Raw genomic sequence first — 23172 nt, forward strand, 5'->3', positions numbered from 1 at the left:
GCAACAACCAATTAGCTGTACTTCCTCAATGCCATCAAATTTAATTTTTAAAAATTCAATTCCATCTCTATTTCTGTATTTTACAAAATCAACAACATTACCCATTGATCCATTTACCAGACCTCTTTCAACATGTAAATTCCTTCTTAAAATTATACGGCAGTTCAAGCACACATTCAGAGTCTTTTCAAAACCTGCAGTTTTAGATATACTCTTCTCTAATGAATCCAATTTTGTTTTCAGATTCTCAGACAAAATAATTGTTGATCCCATATGCTCTACTCTGTCAATAGCTTCCAGTTTCACAATCTCTTGCTTTTCTAAATGCAACATTTTGTTGTTGAATTTGGCACATTCTGCAAGAGTTGGCATCAAACATATTCCAGATTTCTTCTCAGTAATTTTCTGAAAAATATTCTCAGGCACAACATCTTGTTCTGGATATAAATTTGACAGTAATCGTGCATGTAAAGCTTCTTTCCCATGCTCGGTCACTTTTCCAATTCTAACATCTTGTAGAATAGTCTTGTAAACTTCATCCTTCGCCTGACGCATATTTTCATGCAGTTCAGCATAATTGAAGTTTAACCATATATTGACGTTGCCAATGCTCCCTAGGCACTTCCTGGTATCTTCATGCGTGAGCATTTTGAACACAGGTTGCCCTTTCACTGGTGTCAGCTGCAGAAGATCTCCGAAAACAATGATGTGTTTGCCACCAAATAACACATCATACTCTGTTTTGAGAACTTCTTGCATTCTCAAATGCACAAAGGCAAGCATGACATTGGAAACCATGCTTACTTCGTCAATGATAAGAAGTTTCATTTTCCTCAAGACTCTTGAAACTTCAAAACAAGCATCTCCAGATAGCTTGTGATATTCTAATTTGTTGTCATGCTCCACTGGCAGCATCAGTAAACGATGTAAAGTAATCCCTTTAATGTTATGTGCTGCCAGTCCAGTTGGAGCGGTGACAACACAAGACAGCGATGACTCAGTCCTTTCCTGCAAATAACATGAAATTGCTTTAATGAGGAAACTTTTTCCAGTTCCCGCTTCTCCACTCACGTACAGTCGGACAGGCTTCAACGACGTACATGAGCACTCTTTCTTCTCATGACTTAATCCATGATCAATTTGCTTGGTAACTTCGTCATATATTTTCCTCTGCTCAACGTTGAGTTGTCTTTCCAAGTCTTCTAAGTTAACTGCATCCTCCTGAGCATGTGCCATGGCTCTTTCCACTTCATTCATGGCAGTGGCAGCTTCATTTTCGATAACAGGTCCTCCTAGTGGATCCTGACTCAATGAAGCAGAACTCTGACTGTCCTGAGAACTGTCTCTGGCAATCTCGGCTGCAATCGTTGCTTCCTGCTCGATTTCCGCATTCAACATTTCTACATATTTAGGAAAAGCAGGACATTCTATGGTCTCCTTGGCGGCAGTGAAAGAGTCTTCGTAACAGAGGAAATCTCCAAGCAGTTCCTCTTCTGCACGCCAAGGCTTGAAAAGTTGCAAAAGTGCTAAATAGAAAAACTCCTTTTTTTCAGGAGATTCGCCACTCATTTTCGATGGTTTACCAAGTGGCATTTTCTTTGCTTGACCAGACATCCCTCACTTCCTATTACAGCATACACTCCTTTCTCAGTATCTTCTTTGATGTTCCTCTTGAATATGTAATTTTGAAGAACCTCATACAGACAAACATTGTCGAGGTGACTGCTTCTATTTGGATAATATGTATCCAACATGTTGGTCTTCAAAATGTCGGTACTGTTTGGCTCCTTTTCCGCCAAATACTCAATTTCCCGCACAGGTTTCAGAACTCGATTACGCGTTGCAGCAAGACCAAGACTCGCCCAAACGATACTCCTGGACTTGGCATAGAGACTTGCTGAAGACAACCGGTCAGAGCATTCGTAAGCTCCAATTTCTCGATGCGACAACATCTTCAGACTGAAACTGTACAACTTCTTGCTGAGGCTCTTTTCATGGGAAATGTCCTCCCACATATCCTTCAATTCTGTCTTCTCTTTTTTGGTGATGTAAGATGTCACATACCGAGCCACAGCCATACAGTTATCAGCCACAAACTGTATATCCATGTTAGAATTCCACATGGACAAAATCACCGGGTTGTAGTCGTTGATGTACATGGACTCTTCGTTCCTCTTCAAATTGTATGTGTTTTTAGGTGATTTCTTCATCACATTATGTCGCAGCGAAGACATCAAACTGTTTACTCTTCCTTTAGAAATCACCGGTCGTGGAAAGCCGAAACGACATTTGGTGTAGAACTTGTCCTTGTTTCGGAATTTACGACGGCAGTACTTTCCACATCGATGGCTTTGGAAACGCAGAACTTTTTCTCTTAGGCTTTTCTTCTCCTTTGCGTTTGGAACAGCACACGTAGAATACTGTTGGATGAAACTCATCACTGAGTCTTCTGGATCCGTTCCAAATTTAGGTGCATCCTTGATCCACAGCAACATATGTATATGAGGAGCACCTCTTGCTTGGTACTCCTTTCTCCAGAAGAAATCCAACACCTCTCCAAGAGGTGGATTCTTCTTATTCATGATGAAAGACATCATAGCTTCAAATCTATGATTGAAGTACCTACATACATTGACTGGATCCAAAGAGCACAGTTCTCCGGGTGTCTTGAATTCGATGTTATCTACGTTAGCATTTGCCTCTCGTAGAAATTCAAGTAAGTCTTCCCAGCCATACTCGGCACAGCTCAGAGTGAGGAACCATGTGGGAGTACCTAAGTTCCTCAGCATACATTTTAAATCACCATGACGACGGTACCAGTACTCATTAGTACCACGCTGACACGCCATGAGATTAATCAGGTGAGAATCCAAAATACTGTCTTGGACATTGACTTTATCCATAAAGTCACTTGCCGAGATGTTTTGCATGTGTATACCACTTTTCAAGATGTGGTTCACTGCATATGACAGTCCAGACAGATCGCTTTCAAACAGGAGATGAAACAAATAAGGAATGCATTGTCGAAACCTAGCATCTCCTGCATACAATCGCAAAGTCCGGTATTCAGAAGCAGGAATTTGATGAGGTCGCTCATCATATCTTCCTCCCTGACCTGTTGGAAAAAGCTGTGGGAAACACCGAGCTTCCAAACTTTCCTCCCAAACACTAATGGGACTCCCTTTGGCTTGTTTCATTTGAAACAACTCAATAGCATTCCCCATGACTTCCTTGGAATGCAAAGGATGAACACTATAATGTTCATATATTTCTTCACTAGTAGAGGGTTCTACTTTCTCAATTTGACCAGCACACAAATCGCTATCCTCTTCCTCACTTACTTCCTCTTCTGCAACATATACATTCTTATAGTATTTATTATTTTTTTTCAAATACAATGTTGCCTTTTTAACTTTCCTAACATCTACTAAATCTTGCCATATTTTCTTATTCTTTGTCGGAACCCCATTAACTAAGATAACCAGAGGTTCCTCTTCCACTTTTTCTACTCCAATTGTGTTAATGTTTTTCTTCAAATCTAGAGGCAAATAAACAACTCTTCCCTTTAATCCTCTCTGTAAATCTGATGGAGGCAATTTCCCTGTCTTTGGCTCCATTCTTACAATAGCCTGAAAGGGATGGATACTTTGAATCAAAATAGATTCATAAGTATTTAAATCCTTCAATTCAGAAGGAATCTCAATCAATTCCAGATTATTATGAACTGCTCTAGCAGGCATCTGGTTTTGATTTAATTTGTTACAACAATAAGTACACACACGTTGATCCAATCCCAAATCAAAACAATTTTCTACCATCAAGTATGTTGTGAAATCCTTCCATTCACTATTATTTTCCCTTTCACTTTTTGCATATAAATCCACTAACTTAGTCTGATTCTTATAATAAGTGCGTCGACAACACACACAAGTGAAATTTGGCCTCTCACTTGATTTGACCTGAAACGTCGCAATTTCCCTCTGGAAATTATCTGTACTGGAAACCTGTACACTATCTTCCACATTACCCGCTTCTTCTTGGTCAATTTCAACATTCTCCTCTTTACTTCCAAAGTAACAAAACTCAATTTCTTCACATATATTCTTCACATCTATTTCAGAACCATGCAAAAGAGCAGCGCATAATTGTTTAAGCATAATTGCTGGACTCTTAGCATAATACAACATTCTAACTAATTTCCTCACTTTATTATGATGCACTGCTAGCATCCTGAAATGATGAAAAACACTCTGGCATACTCTCCTGGAAAGACAAGCCAGTGAATGACCATGCAAACCTGTCACTTCTCTCACTCTGCAAGGATCTAATTCTTGCAACAACCTTATTTTCTGCTTCAAACTTTTCTTATTAAATGACCGTACAAAATCACAAAGCAAATTGATGGAATCCTGTTGCACACTACAAATACTACTACACTTCCAGGTGTACACAGGACCCTTAGCACGTCTTCCTAAAACCTCATTACCTAACACCTCTTCTGCCTCTGTTGTCACAAGTTTTTCTTTTTCAACTGGACAACCATCTTTCACTTCATAAGCACGACCACTGGTGTCAACTGCATGCACCAAATCATTATCCTGGAAATAACTCTCCTCATTAAAAAATGCCTCAGAGCTTGAACTATGCATCCATTCTCCAGAAAAAACTTCACAAAAATTACTACGATTAACTATTCTCTTCCATCTACTATTTCTTTTGAAATCATAAATTGCCTTGTTTAGCTTCCTAATTCTATTGATTATCAAAATAAATAACTTACGTTTAATTTCAAATGCCTCATCAATAACTTTCTCAACTTTTTTTTTTCTCTTATAAAAAACCACTTTCTGTTGACCTTTCTTAATATTTTTTAACAAATTGCCAATTATCCTGTTGCGGAACATTCGTTTACGAATGTCCCTAAACTGTTGTTTCCTTCTACTATCATGCACAGAGTTATCTATTGCTCTAGCAGTAACATTTTTGATTGGCCTTTCCTTTCCATTTGAATTGCTTCTCTTTTTATGGACTGAAACATTTTCTGTAGTAATATTTTTTTTACTACACATATTTCTTATGAATGTTTTTGTACTCTTACCCGGTGCTTTCTTCGTGACTTGACAAATCTTTTTGTTAGAGGACTGCTGCTTCTTTTGATTGGCCTGCTGTCTTTGACGTTTTGCAGCCTTTCTCTCTCTTTCTTTCGTTGGCATGGTGAAATGTTGAAATGATCTGCAGTTGAATCTGTGGTAAAATATATTAAAAAATGTTATTAACCACTATTACCAAACAGTAAATCAATAACAGTGATCAAAAACTTAACACACTACTTGACATTTTAAATAGAAGATTTTTTAGTCCTTGGCAAATTTACAATACAGAAATAGCAGAAAAGAAATGGAATTTATATTCATGTTACCTGTGCTATTTTATATGTGAATCTGATCTAATTTTATGATAATTTTTTAATATTTTATTGAAGACACTACACATAACCTGTTTTTGAAGGTGTCTTTATTTTTAAATTAAACGGTTTACACTTTTACTTTTTATTTATTATAAATTTTAAAAATAAATGTTTATAGTTCCATAGGCTCAAGCAGGTCAGCTTCCCACCCTATGTCATATAATTCGGACAAATCTGCATCCTCATCACGCTCTTCTTCATCCTCAGGATTTAAATCATCCAAGGGATCAACATCCACTGATGTTTCAATTACAAGTTCAATGATGAGGTCAAAATCAACTGATTGCAGATTGTCGCTCATGTTGATGTTGTCTTTATCTTTAAAGAAAGATAACAACAATGAGATGTTGCAGAGTAAGAGACAATTCTCAGATATTATAATAGTAAAATTGTTTAACAAGAGTAACATTTTGCAGCTATTATTTAGCCATGTCCAGCGATGCTGAGCAGGTGAAGCCTATGTCTAATTTTTCAGTGAACAGGACTCATCTCTTCTTAACCTTGGATAAGCCTCACCAACTCTGTGTCCCCTGCACATACTTAAATGTAAAGGGGCAGATTTATGTTAAATGGCACATCCCAAGGCATGCACCAGTTAACGTGCACCGCTGCTCTGCCACACATGGTGTGCCGTATTTACAATCAGATAGGAGAAAGCTGCGTCAAAACCCTGCGCCTGCTTTAAGCAGGCATAGGTCTTGACGCAACATTGTGGAGATGGGGCACCCCTGAGCCTTGCTTGAGCTGCATCGCACTTGCGATACAATTCCAGCAATGCGCCACCTTTACAGCACAGATACGTCACGCATCTGTGCCATTTTTGCCCCATGCTGCGCCGCATTGTAAATGCAGCACACCATGGGTGGCGGAACAGCGGCGCAGGATGACTGGCACATCCCTGGTGATGCGCCAGTCATCATAAATCTATCCCTAAGCTTCTTATCTTGTTACAGATGAACCGCCATATGTACCATCAAACTATTTTGCATTTCCTAAATAGCGAATTTTAAGGAATAAATAGCAATTCTTTACCATTCCTAATTTGCAATGAGCAAATTGCTAATTGCAAATTACCCATTCATTTCCATGGGCTAGGAGGCTCATAGGAATGAAGGTGCAATTTGCGATTAGCAATTAGCTCATCGCAAATTAGGAATTTTTCCAAGGGTGCATGGGTGTCTCAAGAACACCCTGCTGCACCCCTGAAAAAGAAATTTGGGGGCATATGGCGCACATACATGCCCTAAGGGCATGTATTGGCGTCATGTGGCACCTTTTGTTTTTTTAAAAAAAATTCTTTTTGAAAAGAATTCGCAAATTATCACCAACTAGAAGTTGGTGGTAGTTTCCAAATCCTTAATGTCATTTTTTACATATTTTTAGTTTGATACATTGCATTTAAGGAATCGCAAAATTTGCAAATCCTTCAGTGCAATCACAAAATAAGGAATAGCAAATTTTGCTATTCCTTATTTTGCATCAAACTTGTTTGATACATACCATTTGTCTAATTAGCATTCGCAAAGGCTGAAATTTGCAGAATTTTGATCTTTGCGAATGGTAATTAGCTTGATACATATGACCCCAAGTGAGGCCTGTCTTGCAACATGGTGCATCTTTTGCATCACTGCTGCATCGGTTTCATGTGGCACGTTTTTTTTACACCATGACACATCTGCCTAAATGCATCAATTTGTAATTTTCTCGCCTCATAGCAAATCTTTTGCACCGCCACTGCATCATAAAAGTGACGCACAGTGGCGCAAAAGAGACATACACCTATCATAAATCTGTCTCTACCATTTTAAATGATTAATCCAGGATGACGATAAGGTGTGGCCTATCCAGAGGTTTGTTTATGGTGAGGCCTACTCAGGATTGCAGATTAAAGTTACGCTTGATAAAGAATACAGAGGAGATAATACATGTAAAGGCCTACCAATGAAGTAAGTAATGTCCACTTTATTGCGCCAGTCATCATAAATGTATCCCTAACCTTCTTATCTTGTTACAGATGAACCGCCATATGTACCATCAAACTATTTTGCATTTCCTAAATAGCGAATTTTAAGGAATAAATAGCAATTCTTTACCATTCCTAATTTGCAATGAGCAAATTGCTAATTGCAAATTACCCATTCATTTCCATGGGCTAGGAGGCTCATAGGAATGAAGGTGCAATTTGCGATTAGCAATTAGCTCATCGCAAATTAGGAATTTTTCCAAGGGTGCATGGGTGTCTCAAGAACACCCTGCTGCACCCCTGAAGAAGAAATTTGGGGGCATATGGCGCACATACATGCCCTAAGGACATGTATTGGCGTCATATGGCACCTTTTGTTTTTTGGAAAAAAATGTTTTTTGAAAAGAATTCGCAAATTACCACAAACTAGAAGTTGGTGGTAGTTTCCAAATCCTTAATGTCATTTTTTACATATTTTTTGTTTGATACATTGCATTTAAGAAATCGCAAAATTTGCAAATCCTTCAGTGCAATCGCAAAATAAGGAATAGCAAATTTTGAATTAAGGACATTTTAAGTCATTTCCACATGTGCAGTGTTTTCAAATTATGATTTGAAAATCGTTTTTGGGGAAAAGGAATGGTTTGCAAATTTATGACAAGGACATAATGGTGTATGCTTCTCTATAAGGCATTTCACTGTCTCTGATGTCATTTTTCCCATATTACATTATAAGACCTTTCCCCATGGAGCACATTCCTTGTAAATATGCTCCCACCTGTGCATGGTGAATTTAGATTTTGACTGTTTGAGTCACATAGCCATGTTAAAAGTGACCCAAAAAAATTGCAAACGCTTTAAAAAAACACATTCATGTGTCTTAAGCACATTTTAAGTCATTTCCCCGTGGACAGTGTTTTGTAAGTGGAGCAAAAGAGGCATACACCTATCATAAATCTGTCCCTAGCATTTTAAATGATTAATTCATGATGACGATAAGGTGTGGCCTATCCAGAGGTTTGTTTAAGGTGAGGCCTACTCAGGATTGCAGATTAAAGTTACGCTTGATGAAGAATACAGAGGACATAATACATGTAAAGCTCTACCAATGAAGTAAGTAATGTCCACTTCATTGCGCCAGTCATCATAAATGTATCCCTAAGCTTCTTATCTTGTTAGACATCAACCGGCATATGTATCATATAACTATTTTGCATTTCCAAAATAGCAAATTTTAAGGAATAAATAGCAATTCTTTACCATTCCTAATTTGCAATGAGCAAATTGCTAATTGCAAATTACCCATTCATTTCCATGGGCTAGGAGGCTCATAGGAATGAAGGTGCAATTTGCGATTAGCAATTAGCTCATCGCAAATTAGGAATTTTTCCAAGGGTGCATGGGTGTCTCAAGAACACCCTGCTGCACCCCTGAAAAAGAAATTTGGGGGCATATGGCGCACATACATGCCCTAAGGACATGTATTGGCGTCATATGGCACCTTTTGTTTTTTGGAAAAAAATGCTTTTTGAAAAGAATTCGCAAATTACCACAAACTAGAAGTTGGTGGTAGTTTCCAAATCCTTAATGTCATTTTTTACATATTTTTTGTTTGATACATTGCATTTAAGAAATCGCAAAATTTGCAAATCCTTCAGTGCAATCGCAAAATAAGGAATAGCAAATTTTGAATTAAGGACATTTTAAGTCATTTCCACATGTGCAGTGTTTTCAAATTATGATTTGAAAATCGTTTTTGGGGAAAAGGAATGGTTTGCAAATTTATGACAAGGACATAATGGTGTATGCTTCTCTATAAGGCATTTCACTGTCTCTGATGTCATTTTTCCCATATTACATTATAAGACCTTTCCCCATGGAGCACATTCCTTGTAAATATGCTCCCACCTGTGCATGGTGAATTTAGATTTTGACTGTTTGAGTCACATAGCCATGTTAAAAGTGACCCAAAAAAATTGCAAACGCTTTAAAAAAACACATTCATGTGTCTTAAGCACATTTTAAGTCATTTCCCCGTGGACAGTGTTTTGTAAGTGGCGCAAAAGAGGCATACACCTATCATAAATCTGTCCCTAGCATTTTAAATGATTAATTCATGATGACGATAAGGTGTGGCCTATCCAGAGGTTTGTTTAAGGTGAGACCTACTCAGGATTGCAGATTAAAGTTACGCTTGATGAAGAATACAGAGGACATAATACATGTAAAGCTCTACCAATGAAGTAAGTAATGTCCACTTCATTGCGCCAGTCATCATAAATGTATCCCTAAGCTTCTTATCTTGTTAGACATCAACCGGCATATGTATCATATAACTATTTCGCATTTCCAAAATAGCAAATTTTAAGGAATAAATAGCAATTCTTTACCATTCCTAAGTTGCAATGAGCAAATTGCTAATTGCAAATTACCCATTCATTTCCATGGGCCAGGATGCCCATATGAATGAAGGTGCAATTTGCGATTAGCAATTAGCTCATCGCAAATTAGGAATTTTTCCAAAGGTGCAGGGGTGTCTCAAGAACACCCTGCTGCACCCCTGAAAAAGAAATTTGGGGGCATATGGCGCACATAAATTTTAACAACATTCCATTACCTCAAAAACGATTTTCAATTCCGCGCACCCGCAATCCACTGCTGATGATGTCACATATTACATCATTCATGACATGGTCAGTGACATCACTGATGACATCACTGATGACATCTCAAATGACATCACTGATGACATCACTGATGACATCTCAAATGACATCTCTGATGACATCATCTAGTGTCTGTGTGTTTTTGTAAAGTTTAAATATGTTTTACATATTGAAGAATGAGTGGATGTATGGAAGACTGAGTGTGTGTGTGGCTGGCTGGGAGGTGTGTGACTCTGTGCATATCAATGTGTACTTGTATCAGTGATTGTATAAGAGAGTATGTGTTAGTATATGTGTGAAAAAGTATGGTGTTCTGTGTTTAACTGTATAGATGAGGAAATCGAAGTGTGATTGATTCTTCACAGGACTGACTAGGTGTATGAGTGCATATGATAGTGTTGTAATAATGAGTGACTGTATGTATGAGTGATTGTATGGGTGAATGAGTGAATGTGTGTGTAGACGTAGGAATCAGTGAGTGCGTATGTAGTAACTGGTATTGGTGTGTCATGATGTCATTAGTGATGTCATTTGAGATGTCATCAGTGATGTCATTTGAGATGTCATCAGTGATGTCATCAGTGATGTCACTGAAGTATGGTGTTCTGTGTTTAACTGTATAGATGAGGAAATGGAAGTGTGATTGATTCTTTACAGGACTGACTAGGTGTGTGAGTAACTCCATGGATGAGTGGCAGTGTGTGAGTGTCTGCATAGGTGTATGAGTGCATATGATAGTGTTGTAATAATGAGTGACTGTATGTATGAGTGATTGTATGGGTGAATGAGTGAATGTGTGTGTAGACGTAGGACTCAGTGAGTGCGTATGTAGTAACTGGTATTGGTGTGTCATGATGTCATCAGTGATGTCATTTGAGATGTCATCAGTGATGTCATCAGTGATGTCATTTGAGATGTCATCAGTGATGTCATCAGTGAAGTCACTGACCATGTCATGAATGATGTAATATGTGACATCATCAGCAGTGGATTGCGGGTGCGCGATATATAGTTAGTGCAACTAACTATATATGGAATTTCATTGGTTTTATGTCAATAAAATGTCCAGCTAACTATATATGGTCTCTAACCTATGGTTTTTTCAGTGAATTTTCAAGGTTTATTGCCCTCCATTTTGTATCTTAATTCGACCGAAACACAAAATGGTGGACTCCCGTAACGCTTAAGGTTCGCGAACCGGGGTGCTCAACAGTTCGCGTACCGGGTCGCTCCCTGGGAAGCGCACCATCAAAAAAGGTGGGAAAGTAGTTTACAGAAAAAATTAAAATTAAAAAATAATCAACAAAACCAACAATCAATTAACATACAGTATTTGAAAAGTCTATCATTCATTTTTCATTGCAGTACGCTGCCCAGAACGCTTCCCGGTTCGCGGACCGGGCGCTACCCACGCAAAAAAACAAAAAAAAAAATTTTTTTTTTTTGCCCCGCGGGGCCCTTTTAAAGCCTCCACTTTAAACCTAGGGGGTCAGGGAGGATCTACTATGCCCCCTTATGGTTATTTCCCCCTTTGTTTTGGCCTCCTCTTGTCTCTCAATCCTACCGAGAGACAAGATGGCAGCCGCTCCGGACTGTTTAGAATGTTGACAGACACCGGAGAGCCAATCAGCTTCGCTACGCGAAGTTCCGGTACGCGTAAGGTCCGCGAACCGGGGCGCTGCCCGGTCCGCTGTTACAGATATATATCTTTTTTTAAACGTTAATTTCTCAAAATCCACTGGAGCACATATATTGAGACCTACAAAAGGCACATCGGGCTACCAGTCCCTACAATTTTGCCAAGTTTCGTGCAAATCCATTCAGCCGTTCGGGCTAAAAATGAGGCCAACCGCCCTATGGAAAACTCAATGTTAAAAACACGTTTTGGGACCCCCCTTTTTTCTCGACCCCCCCTGGACGAACCCCCGCCCAATTTTCAGGGGCTGCTCAGAAACAAAATGTGCCATTTTCCTGAAAATTTCAGCCAATTCCGTCCACAAACGCCAAAGTTATTAGACATAGAATTTTCAAAAATCCCATAGGGAAAAAATCCTAACTATATATACCTACTGGCGACCGCCAGTAGGTAATATATATATATATATATATATATATATATTCACTGAAAAAACCATAGGTTATAGACCATATATAGTTAGGAATTAGCATTTAAAAAACCTTATTTTACTCACACAAAACCAATGAAATTCCATATATAGTTAGTTGTACTAACTATATATCGCGCACCCGCAATCCACTGCTGATCATGTCACATATTACATCATTCATGACATGGTCAGTGACTTCACTGATGACATCACTGATGACATCTCAAATGACATCACTGATGACATCACTGATGACATCTCAAATGACATCACTGATGACATCACTGATGACATCTCAAATGACATCACTGATGACATCACAAATGACATCACTAATGACATCACTGATGACATCACTGATGACATCTCAAATGACATCTCAAATGACATCACTGATGACATCTCATTTGACATTACTGATCACATCACTGATGACATCATTCATGTGATAATACGATGAACCTCTTCAGACTCTAATATAACCTTAGATACACTCAGTGTAAACACAGACTCGCAGATTGTCACTCATCCATGAAGTTACACACACACCTAGTCAGTCATGCAAACAATCAATCACACCTCCATTTCCTTAACTATACAGTTAAACACACCTTACTTATTCAAACATATACTAAACATATTTACTCACTTATACAATCCTGGATACAAGAGCACAATGATCCATACAGCCACTCACACATTCACTGGCTCTTATGCACAGTTATTTATATATGTCAACTCTCACATGTACTGTGTTTTACATATGTACTTACTTTGACATGTAGCACTGAGATATCCATTCACTCACCAATACAGTCATGCACACAGTCAACCACCCATACAGCTGTTTCCACATGCACTTTTGAACCCATACATTATGCACAGAGTCATACACCTTCCCAGCCACCCACACACACTCTCAGTTTCCCATACAAATGCTTGGGCAACCAATCAATAACCCATATAGTTACTCATATAGCTACTGATCAACACATGCAGCAGTTTACAGAACAACAGACATAATGATGCACAAATTAAGACAGTTTAGTCACTAAACCATGCACTCAATGAGACACATTTAACCACTCACTCATACAGTCAGTCATGCACCTACTAAATCCTTCATCCAGACACTTATACATCCACTCATTCTTCAATATGTAAGACATATTTTAACTTTACAGAAAAATACAGTCACTGGATGTTGTCATCAGTGATGTCATCAGTGATGTCATTTGAGATGTCATCAGTGATGTCATCAGTGATGTCATTTGAGATGTCATCAGTGATGTCATCAGTGATGTCATTTGAGATGTCATCAGTGATGTCATCAGTGATGTCACTGACCATGTCATGAATGATGTAATATGTGACATGATCAGCAGTGGATTGCGGGTGCGCGATATATAGTTAGTACAACTAACTATATATGGAATTTCATTGGTTTTGTGTGAGTAAAATAAGGTTTTTTAAATGCTAATTCCTAACTATATATGGTCTATAACCTATGGTTTTTTCAGTGAATTTTCAAGGTTTTGTAAATGCTAATTCCTAACTATATATGGTCTATAACCTATGGTTTTTTCAGTGAATTTCATTGGTTTTTTAAAAGCTAATATCTATAGCTGTAAAATGTATTCTTCTTTAAATCGAAAAATATATTTTATATGTTTATTAATAATTTTTTTTTTTATATTTTTTTTGTTTCGCTCCCGGTCCGCGAACCGGAAAGCTTTCCGTTAGCTCAAATTGATGCCGCGACCCGGTCCGCGAACCGGTAAGAAATCAACATCGTGACGCGTCGCGAAAGCGCGACGTATCGCGTTGCCGCGTAATGCGTCTTGTGACGTACCGCGTTAGCGCACCCGGAAGTGCTCCGGGGCGCGGACCGAGGCGCGAAGCGCAGCGACCCGGAAGCTAACCGGGGCGCGTTCCGCAGCGCGTAACATGAGCGTGAGAGGTCATGTGACTTGTTAATAAAACTTTTCATTGGTTCATTTCACTTTTAGTTTCATAATTATGGAAGGCTAGGTCAGGTGACCTAAAAATAACACTTTTCATTGGTTGAGAAGTATTGTTTTTTCCAAATGATGAAAACCCCTCCTTCTTTCCTCACTCTGACTTTCATCATTGTGAGAGGAAGACCTATTTTGCTTGTTGGAAGACCTATTTTGCTTGTGTGAAAATGGCTTCATTGGTTGCTTCAGCTGGTGGACCCCCACCACCACCTCCACCTCCTCATGGGAAGAGAGGACCACCTCCCCAGGTGATTACCAACACTGAGGAGGAAGATGAAGAAATGGATGAGGAGGGAGAAGAACCACAATTCCTGGAAGAGTTGCCCCGGGTTTCCAGAAAGAAAGCCAGTTTCATCTGGCAGTTTTTTTCGATGCCTCGTGGACAAAAAAAAGTCAACGCGAGGTATGTCACCTGCCTCATATGCAAGGAACAATTGTCCAGAGGGACGGACAAAAAATACAGTTATGGTAATCACACCATGCATAGGCACATGACGAGGAAACATCCCCTAAATTACAGCCGGGCGGAATTAAGGGATATGCTGGACAATCCTAGACCAACTCCTGTGGCCAGACCAACAATACCGGTTTCTTTAACACCAGAGGAGGCACGGGAAACTGTGCCAAATATCCAACAAAATTTTGGGCATATGATACATTTATGTATGCACTGTCGTGCATTATTAGCTTGTGGCAACATGAGCATCAATGCACTCAACCTTGCATATGAACACCATGATTGCCCTAACCGCCCCCAGTAATTTTTTTTTGCTCCTGTTGAGCCCTTTTCAACGCCTGTTTTTTGTTGTTTCCCCCCCCCAAAAAAACCAAACAAAATATAAAATCGTTAAAAAAATACAAAAAAAACAAAAAATGTTCAAAAAATTAAAAAAAAATATAAAACAACAAAAATATAAAAATAAAAGTTCTTTTCAGAACTACCTTCCCTTTCAAAAAAAATTACTACAATGTTTAGCACTCTGGCAAGCTCTATTTCTTTTGGTTCGCTCCCGGGTTAGCTTCCCGGTATGCGTACCGGGAGCTAACCAAAAAAACTTTTTTTTTTTTAAAAAGTGTAAGTATAAGGAAAGTAAACAGAGAGTGATGTTAAAAGAAAGACAGCTATAGGGAGTAAAGAAGAGATACTGTTTAATAGATCTATTTACCGAAGAAAAGACAGAAGAGGGTATAATTGTGAAAAACAAAATAGATAACGAAGTGAAAGAAAACCAAGCATTGGCATAGCCAATAGGTCTCGCCTTTGGGACCTTCTAAGTATTTAGTTATGCAGCATAATATCCTTGGTGCAGCAACATCAACTGTTGCATGGCTAAACACGTATAAGGTCCCAAAGGCGAGACCTATTGTCTATGCCAATGCTTGTTTCTTAAGTAGTATTGCAATACGTCTGACTCTTCCATGTGAAAAGATCTTATCTTGTGCTCTAAAGATTGCTAAAGTCTCAACAGAGAACAGGCTAGGCTGTAAGTAGGGTAAATTGCGCTTGGTGATCTGTTTGAGGGAGCGTCTGCTTTGCCTGGTGTCTTTGGAGAGCAATTTTGATTGGTATACTGGACAATGTTAGTTTTATTGGTCCAGTAGACAATTAAACTGCTGCATGACCACACTGTGTGATCCTGGGCACACTTTACAAATCCTACCTACCATCCAGCGGCTGAAGTGCAAATTGTAAAACCTGATAGCTGGGCACAATTACAGTGTCATTGCAGGCACACCCTGTGTGATCTTGGACATTTATCACATCTCAAAGTACTTTTAAATGCTTGAGCTTGGGATAAACCCTAGAAAAATACTCTCATGCATTTGACCTACCCAGGTGTTTGCTGCTACGTGCTTGATAAGAAATAATGCAACACACAATTGCAACTTCTGTGCCCCTTCCAAATAAACACTAGAAATCAGAGTTGTAATTAGTCTCTAGAATGAGTAAGATGCCCTCCAGCCTCCACTTGAAAGCAGGGGTGTATAGTTTGAGGGGAGTGAGGGGGGGGGGCGAGGGAGGCATGCAATACTTTAACGCAGGTAAAAGTGTCCAAAGTCACACCATCTGCCCACTAAAGAGCGGCTCGCAGTGGCCGGCTGGCCCGGCTGATTAGGGGAGCTGTTGGTGCCGAGCCTGGTGGGACAGGTCCCAGCTGTGCTCTGCCGGGCTGCAGGCAGCTCAGTTATTAGGCAGCTGGTGGCGTGGGGACCACTGCTATTCCGTCTGTAATGTGCCCGAGCCTCCCGGCAGGCGGGGGGATCACAAGAGCGACCGCTCCCACCCTCGGAGGCTAATTAATTGGCAGAACAAGAGCGCATTAAGGCGGATATAGGAGGGAGCCCTGTGCTGGCACCTTCTGAGTGTATGAGCTAAAGGCAGGTGGTTGTGTGTTTCAAATGCCTCTCAGACTACAAAACGCAGCGAATGCTACGTCCAAATCTGAAATTAGGAGTGCTCGTGTGCACGTGCCTAGGTATGTCTATCTAAGTGTGTGTGCTTCATAGTAATAGTCTATGTGTCACTGCATCTTAGACTGTGTGCCACTTTAAGCATGTAACAGTGTGAGGGTATGCACTACTGCGCTTGTGAGTCACGCTGTTTGCGAGTGGGTTTGTACCTGACAATTACTGACCTTGCAGTTGTGTGTGACTCACTCTGTGTCTGTGCCACTTTATGCGTGTGCATTTAACCTTGAGTGCCTGTGTATGTGGAGCGTGATGTACTGCGTGTGTGTGCGCGTGTGTGTACAGCGAGTTACTGTATGTGGCCTACTGTGAGTGTGCGTGTGTGAGCCACTGTGTTTGTGTGCGTGTCCCACGCTGTGCTGTGTATCTATCTATGTTTGTTAGTGTGTGTGTGCTGCTGTGTAGGTACCACTGTATGTGTAAGCGGGTGCTGGAGTGTATAGACAAACACACGTGAATCCTCAGTTTGTATGCAATGTACGTCACACGTAATTTACGGTCCTGTTCCGCTTTATTTTATTTTGATTGCAGTATAAAAAATGCTTGTTTATATTAGACTGGGGAATACAAACAGGAATCTAGTCTTCAAAGAGAGAGCTGCATGCCAATGTAGAACAAGCACCGGCCAGCTTATAACCCTACTCTGCGATGTTCTTGACTCCCATGCCATTGTTCACCATTTGAGTGAAGTCATGACCCCGCCTACCGAGCGGGGTAAGAAATGCTGTTCACAAGTGTGGTTGTAGCTGTCTGGGCACTTAAATATGTTGCAGCTGTCACGTTACTTAAAAACATTGTGAGAGCCTAAGTAAAACTAGAGTGAATTATCACATGGCATTTTATGTACAGCCCTAATGCTGCTGCGGCAGAATGGCACCATGTCCTGGAAATACAATAACAGAGACCAGAGCGTCTGTAAATGTCCATGAATCGGGCACCACGCTGAGCCAGGGAAACACTCGAACAATAACAAGGAGAAACACGAGAGATGGCCTGCGGCCGTCAAAGTGAAAGTACGGCCGGCGGAGGAGAAATGCGACACGGCGGGCAGGGGAGGGGGCGGAGCGGGGAGAGCGGCATGAGGGTGTGAAGCAGCAGGGGCCTGAGACGAGGCCGCCTTGCCTTTGATGTGGTAATGCGAGGCAAGCGGCTGGTGGCATTGTGCACGCGCTTTCACGTGCACTGGAAGAAATCGCCTGGGAATCGCCTGATCTCGGTAAGCTCTGTTTAAGCTGCAATAGATCGAGCTCCCGATCTCAATGCGCACATGCGCATTGAGATAGGTCGCTCGACCTAAAAAAGAGAGTATAACATTAACAAAGAAGAGTTTCTTGGAGAATGTGAGTGAATGTTCAAAATAAGATTAAAACATGGGGAATAACAGAGAGAAAAAATAGAAAACAGAAAACAAAAAATAACAGAAAAAGATTAATTGAAACAGCAAAGAAATGTAAGTAACATAGAGCCATATCATCAACATAGGCAATAAAAGTTTTGCAGCTTTTATTGGCAGAAATGTGTCGCTAAAGCTGCTTTTGCGGCAGAAAACTGCCACTAAAACTACTTTTGCACCAGTTTTCTGCCAATAAAAACAGCAATAATTTTATTGGCTGTGTTCATAATATGCCCCTTAGTGTGCTTCAACTACACAGAGAAAGCATTATGAACAAATAGTGATACAGTGATCAGTCAAAGACACTAAGAGTAATAGAGACGGAGTGAGTGAACAAGAGTGAGGAACTATGAGAAGAGAGGGACTGAGAAAAAGAGTGGAAGGAGTTGAGTAAGTAGGTAATAGAGAAAGGAATGAGGGAAGTAGCAAAGGCAGGAAACTGAGGATTAAAGAAATGAAGCAGTGGAACTAATAGTAGTTCAATGTGATAGAAATGTAACGAAAAGAGTACAAAATATTTACCTTATAATTGTCGTTAAATTACTCACTTTTTGTTTTTATACTTTCAATCTGTGAAAGAGAGAACAAACATTTGAAAAATATTAAAACATGTATTTAAAAATTACAAAAGACAAGGGCAAAGATTGAAGGACAAACAGTTTTTCAACAACTTTGACACTTACAGAAGCTTCTGCTTCTCCAGGCCCCCTACACAGTCCTAAAGATATACATTTTAAACTAACAGTATCTTGATGCAGATGAAGTGAGGCCTATCTTAAAACATGGTGCATATTTTGCATTGCTGTTGTTTCAGAAAAGTGTCGCAAGACACTAAAATTTTAAATAATTGCTTCAGGATGCCAATAAGATGTCTACTATCCAGAGTTTTGTTTCAGGTGAGGCCTACTCAGGGTTGCAGATGAAATTTCGAGTTGTTGAAGAGAATAGAGGACATAATACATGTGAAGGTCTACCAATGAAGTGAGTCATGTCCACTGCACTCTTCAACAAAGTCCAAACCTCCTATGTTTCCCTGGACAGACCTAAACTTGATCTGCACAATGTGATTCGTAATGATAGGAAACACAGGTGATCTAATTGAAATACATGCAATTTATTTTGCTCATTTCACAATCACATCACTTGTGTTTCCTTTGCTTAGGTATCTCATTGTGCAGATGTAGTCTAGCATATGAAAGAATACGCAGAAGTGCAGCACTGCATGCAACAACTTTGACACTTACAGAAGCCTCACCTTCTCCATGCCTCCTACACAGTTCTACATATACATCATAAATGCAAACAGTACAGAATTAATTATACATGTTAAATGGTTTATTTTTGCTGTTCTCAGAATGTATCAAAATTCACTAAAAACAGTGACTTGAAGGTATTCATCATGTAACAGCGGGGAAAAAAAAACACAATCAAAATGATTGTGTTTAAAAAACCCATACAACATCAGAAATCAAAATTCAGAACTCCTTAAAGTTAACTTACTTTCAATGACGTCCAAGGATGTCCTATGAACAGCTTACACTCTTTTGTGCTGTTATTACTTTCAGCCCGCCACTTTCTGAAAGAAAATCTCCATCGTTTTTAAAAACACGTTACATGCAATAAATGACTTCTTGCTCTCTACCACAATTTTCCACAAGGCCAAATCTGGTCAGAGCCATTTATAACTCTTGGATTTCTTGTAAGCCAATCCCGTCATTTGGCATTTCTGCAACTTTCAGAATTAAAATGTTGAAGATCATTTTCACAATCCTGGAATAGTAATATCTTCCCCTTCTTGCTCAGTCATGTTCTACTTTTCCTATGACACTGATACAAGCAGACTTACACTACCTCTATGACTACTACAATTATTTAATTCTCTACATCACTTTTAATCACAAAGCAATGTAAAACAGTAGACAGCATTGCAGACTTACATTCCCTCTACTCCATGTTTTGATTGGCTGCTTCAATTAGTTTATAAAAAGAAACAGTTTTTCTGAACTCATTCAAAGTGCACATATTTCTCCATAATGTCCATTCCTATGGTTAGAAGTTATGTCTCTGAACTACACTTATCCTCAAGGCCAAATTGTGTAGGAGCCATTAGAACTTCTTGAAATTCCACAGAGCACATCCCGAGATTATTTCCCTAAAATTTTGGTTTTAAAAACACCAGGTAAGAGTTTTTAAGGTCATACGGCAAATTTTTTTTTGAAAATTAAAACAGAATCATTGCAGAATGACCAGCCATTTCTAGACTTTAAATAAGCTGTGTAATGTCCTGATGTTATTGAAGGGCCGTCATGATATATAATTGCTGCAGTTACAAAAGTCCTTCCTGATATTGACAACTGCGAAGCTACAAAATTTTTAATTAAAGTTGTCAATTTTGTTCCATCAGACCTACATCGTTGGAACATTAAAATGACATACTGGCCATATGTTCGTATAAATAATGTGGACATCATTTCAGATTTACATTGGCTACACTCCATGTTGTGATCAGCTGCTTTTACTAGCTTATTAAAGGAGACTGATTTACTGTCTGGCAAAGTTAAATATATAAATCTTTCTGAGTCTACACTAGTAGTACTTGATACCATACAGTTCTCGCAGTCATGCTGCCATTGATAAGAAAGCCCAAACAGCTGATCTACATCTACACCTTCAGCATGTAATACATCAAGCATATACATTAAAAACTCCTGACAATCTTGCTGAATATTTTGAGAGAATTGTGTTTGGCCTGAACATCTGTCTAACAGATTTCGAATTTCAGACACACTTTCTATGTTTCTTCTATCAGTGGTACATTTCTCTAACACAGAATTTAACAAACTGCAAAATCTTTGATCAGAATTGACCACAATCTCTTCTTTTACATTTTTTAGAGAAAACAAAACATTAACCACTACATTAGCATAGCAGTTGACACCAGAACTGTTTTCAAACTGAAAACCAACAACATCTTCAACAGAATCCTTTTTGTTTCTGCTTGTAATTTTAGGTTCATTGACTTTTTGTCTTTTTGCTACAACCTCCCCAGTATTGTTCTCATTTCTTCGTTTCCGGCCTACCACACGTTTCTCAAACAAAGGATACTGAGGCAAATGTGGCGCATACTCTCTTCTTAACCTATTGTATTCCTTAACACAATCTAGATCCGCACAAATGTTTGTGACATCACACTCAATCAAGTACAATCCCGATAAAGTTCTAACTCGTGACAATGCCACATATGCCATACCCTCCTTGAACACAGAACTGCCAATATTCACCAATGCACTGTCTACACTTAAACCTTGCGATTTATGAATTGTCACCGCATATGCCAAGCAAACAGGAAACTGCTTACGGCGAACATATAAGTCTTTTACAAGCAAAAATCTAGCAGAACAACGAGCAATTAGCTGTACTTCCTCAATGCCATCAAATTTAATTTTTAAAAATTCAATTCCATCTCTATTTCTGTATTTCACAAAATCAACAACATTACCCATTGATCCATTTACCAGACCTCTTTCAACATGTAAATTCCTTCTTAAAATTATACGGCAGTTCAAGCACACATTCAGAGTCTTTTCAAAACCTGCAGTTTTAGATATACTCTTCTCTAATGAATCCAATTTTGTTTTCAGATTCTCAGACAAAATAATTGTTGATCCCATATGCTCTACTCTATCAATAGCTTCCAGTTTCACAATCTCTTGCTTTTCTAAATGCAACATTTTGTTGTTAAATTTGGCACATTCTGCAAGAGTTGGCATCAAACATATTCCAGATTTCTTCTCAGTAATTTTCTGAAAAATATTCTCAGGCACAACATATTGTTCTGGATATAAATTTGACAGTAATCGTGCATGTAAAGCTTCTTTCCCATGCTCGGTCACTTTTCCAATTCTAACATCTTGTAGAATAGTCTTGTAAACTTCATCCTTCGCCTGACGCATATTTTCATGCAGTTCAGCATAATTGAAGTTTAACCATATATTGACGTTGCCAATGCTGCCTAGGCACTTCCTGGTATCTTCATGCGTGAGCATTTTGCACACAGGTTGCCCTTTCACTGGTGTCAGCTGCAGAAGATCTCCGAAAACAATGATGTGTTTGCCACCAAATAACACATCATACTCTGTTTTGAGAACTTCTTGCATCCTCAAATGCACAAAGGCAAGCATGACATTGGAAACCATGCTTACTTCGTCAATGATAAGAAGTTTCATTTTCCTCAAGATTCTTGAAACTTCAAAACAAGCATCTCCAGATAGCTTGTGATATTGTAATTTGTTGTCATGCTCCACTGGCAGCATCAGTAAACGATGTAAAGTAATCCCTTTAATATTATGTGCTGCCAGTCCAGTTGGAGCAGTGACAACACAAGACAGCGATGACTCTGTCCTTTCCTGCAAATAGCATGAAATTGCTTTAATGAGGAAACTTTTTCCAGTTCCCGCTTCTCCACTCACGTACAGTCGGACAGGCTTCAACGACGTACATGAGCACTCTTTCTTATCATGACTTAATCCATGATCAATTTGCATGGTAACTTCGTCATATATTTTCCTCTGCTCAACGTTGAGTTGTCTTTCCAACTCTTCTAAGTTAACCGCATCCTCTTGAGCATGTGCCATGGCTCTTTCCACTTCATTCATAGCAGTGGCAGCTTCATTTTCGATAACAGGTCCTCCTAGTGGATCCTGACTCAATGAAGCAGAACTCTGACTGTCCTGAGAACTGTCTCTGGCAATCTCGGCTGCAATCGTTGCTTCCTGCTCAATTTCCGCATTCAACATTTCTACATATTTGGGAAAAGCAGGACATTCTATGGTCTCCTTGGCGGCATTGAAAGAGTCTTCATAACAGAGGAAATCTCCAAGCAGTTCCTCTTCTGCACGCCAAGGCTTGAAAAGTTGCAAAAGTGCTAAATAGAAAAACTCCTTTTTTTCAGGAGATTCACCACTCAATTTTCGATGGTTTACCAAGTGGCATTTTCTTTGCTTGACCAGACATCCCTCACTTCCTATTACAGCATACACTCCTTTCTCAGTATCTTCTTTGATGTTCCTCTTGAATATGTAATTTTGC

Source organism: Lissotriton helveticus, chromosome 4_1 (genome assembly GCF_964261635.1).
Source record: "Lissotriton helveticus chromosome 4_1, aLisHel1.1, whole genome shotgun sequence".
NCBI classification, from domain to species: Eukaryota; Metazoa; Chordata; class Amphibia; order Caudata; family Salamandridae; genus Lissotriton; species Lissotriton helveticus.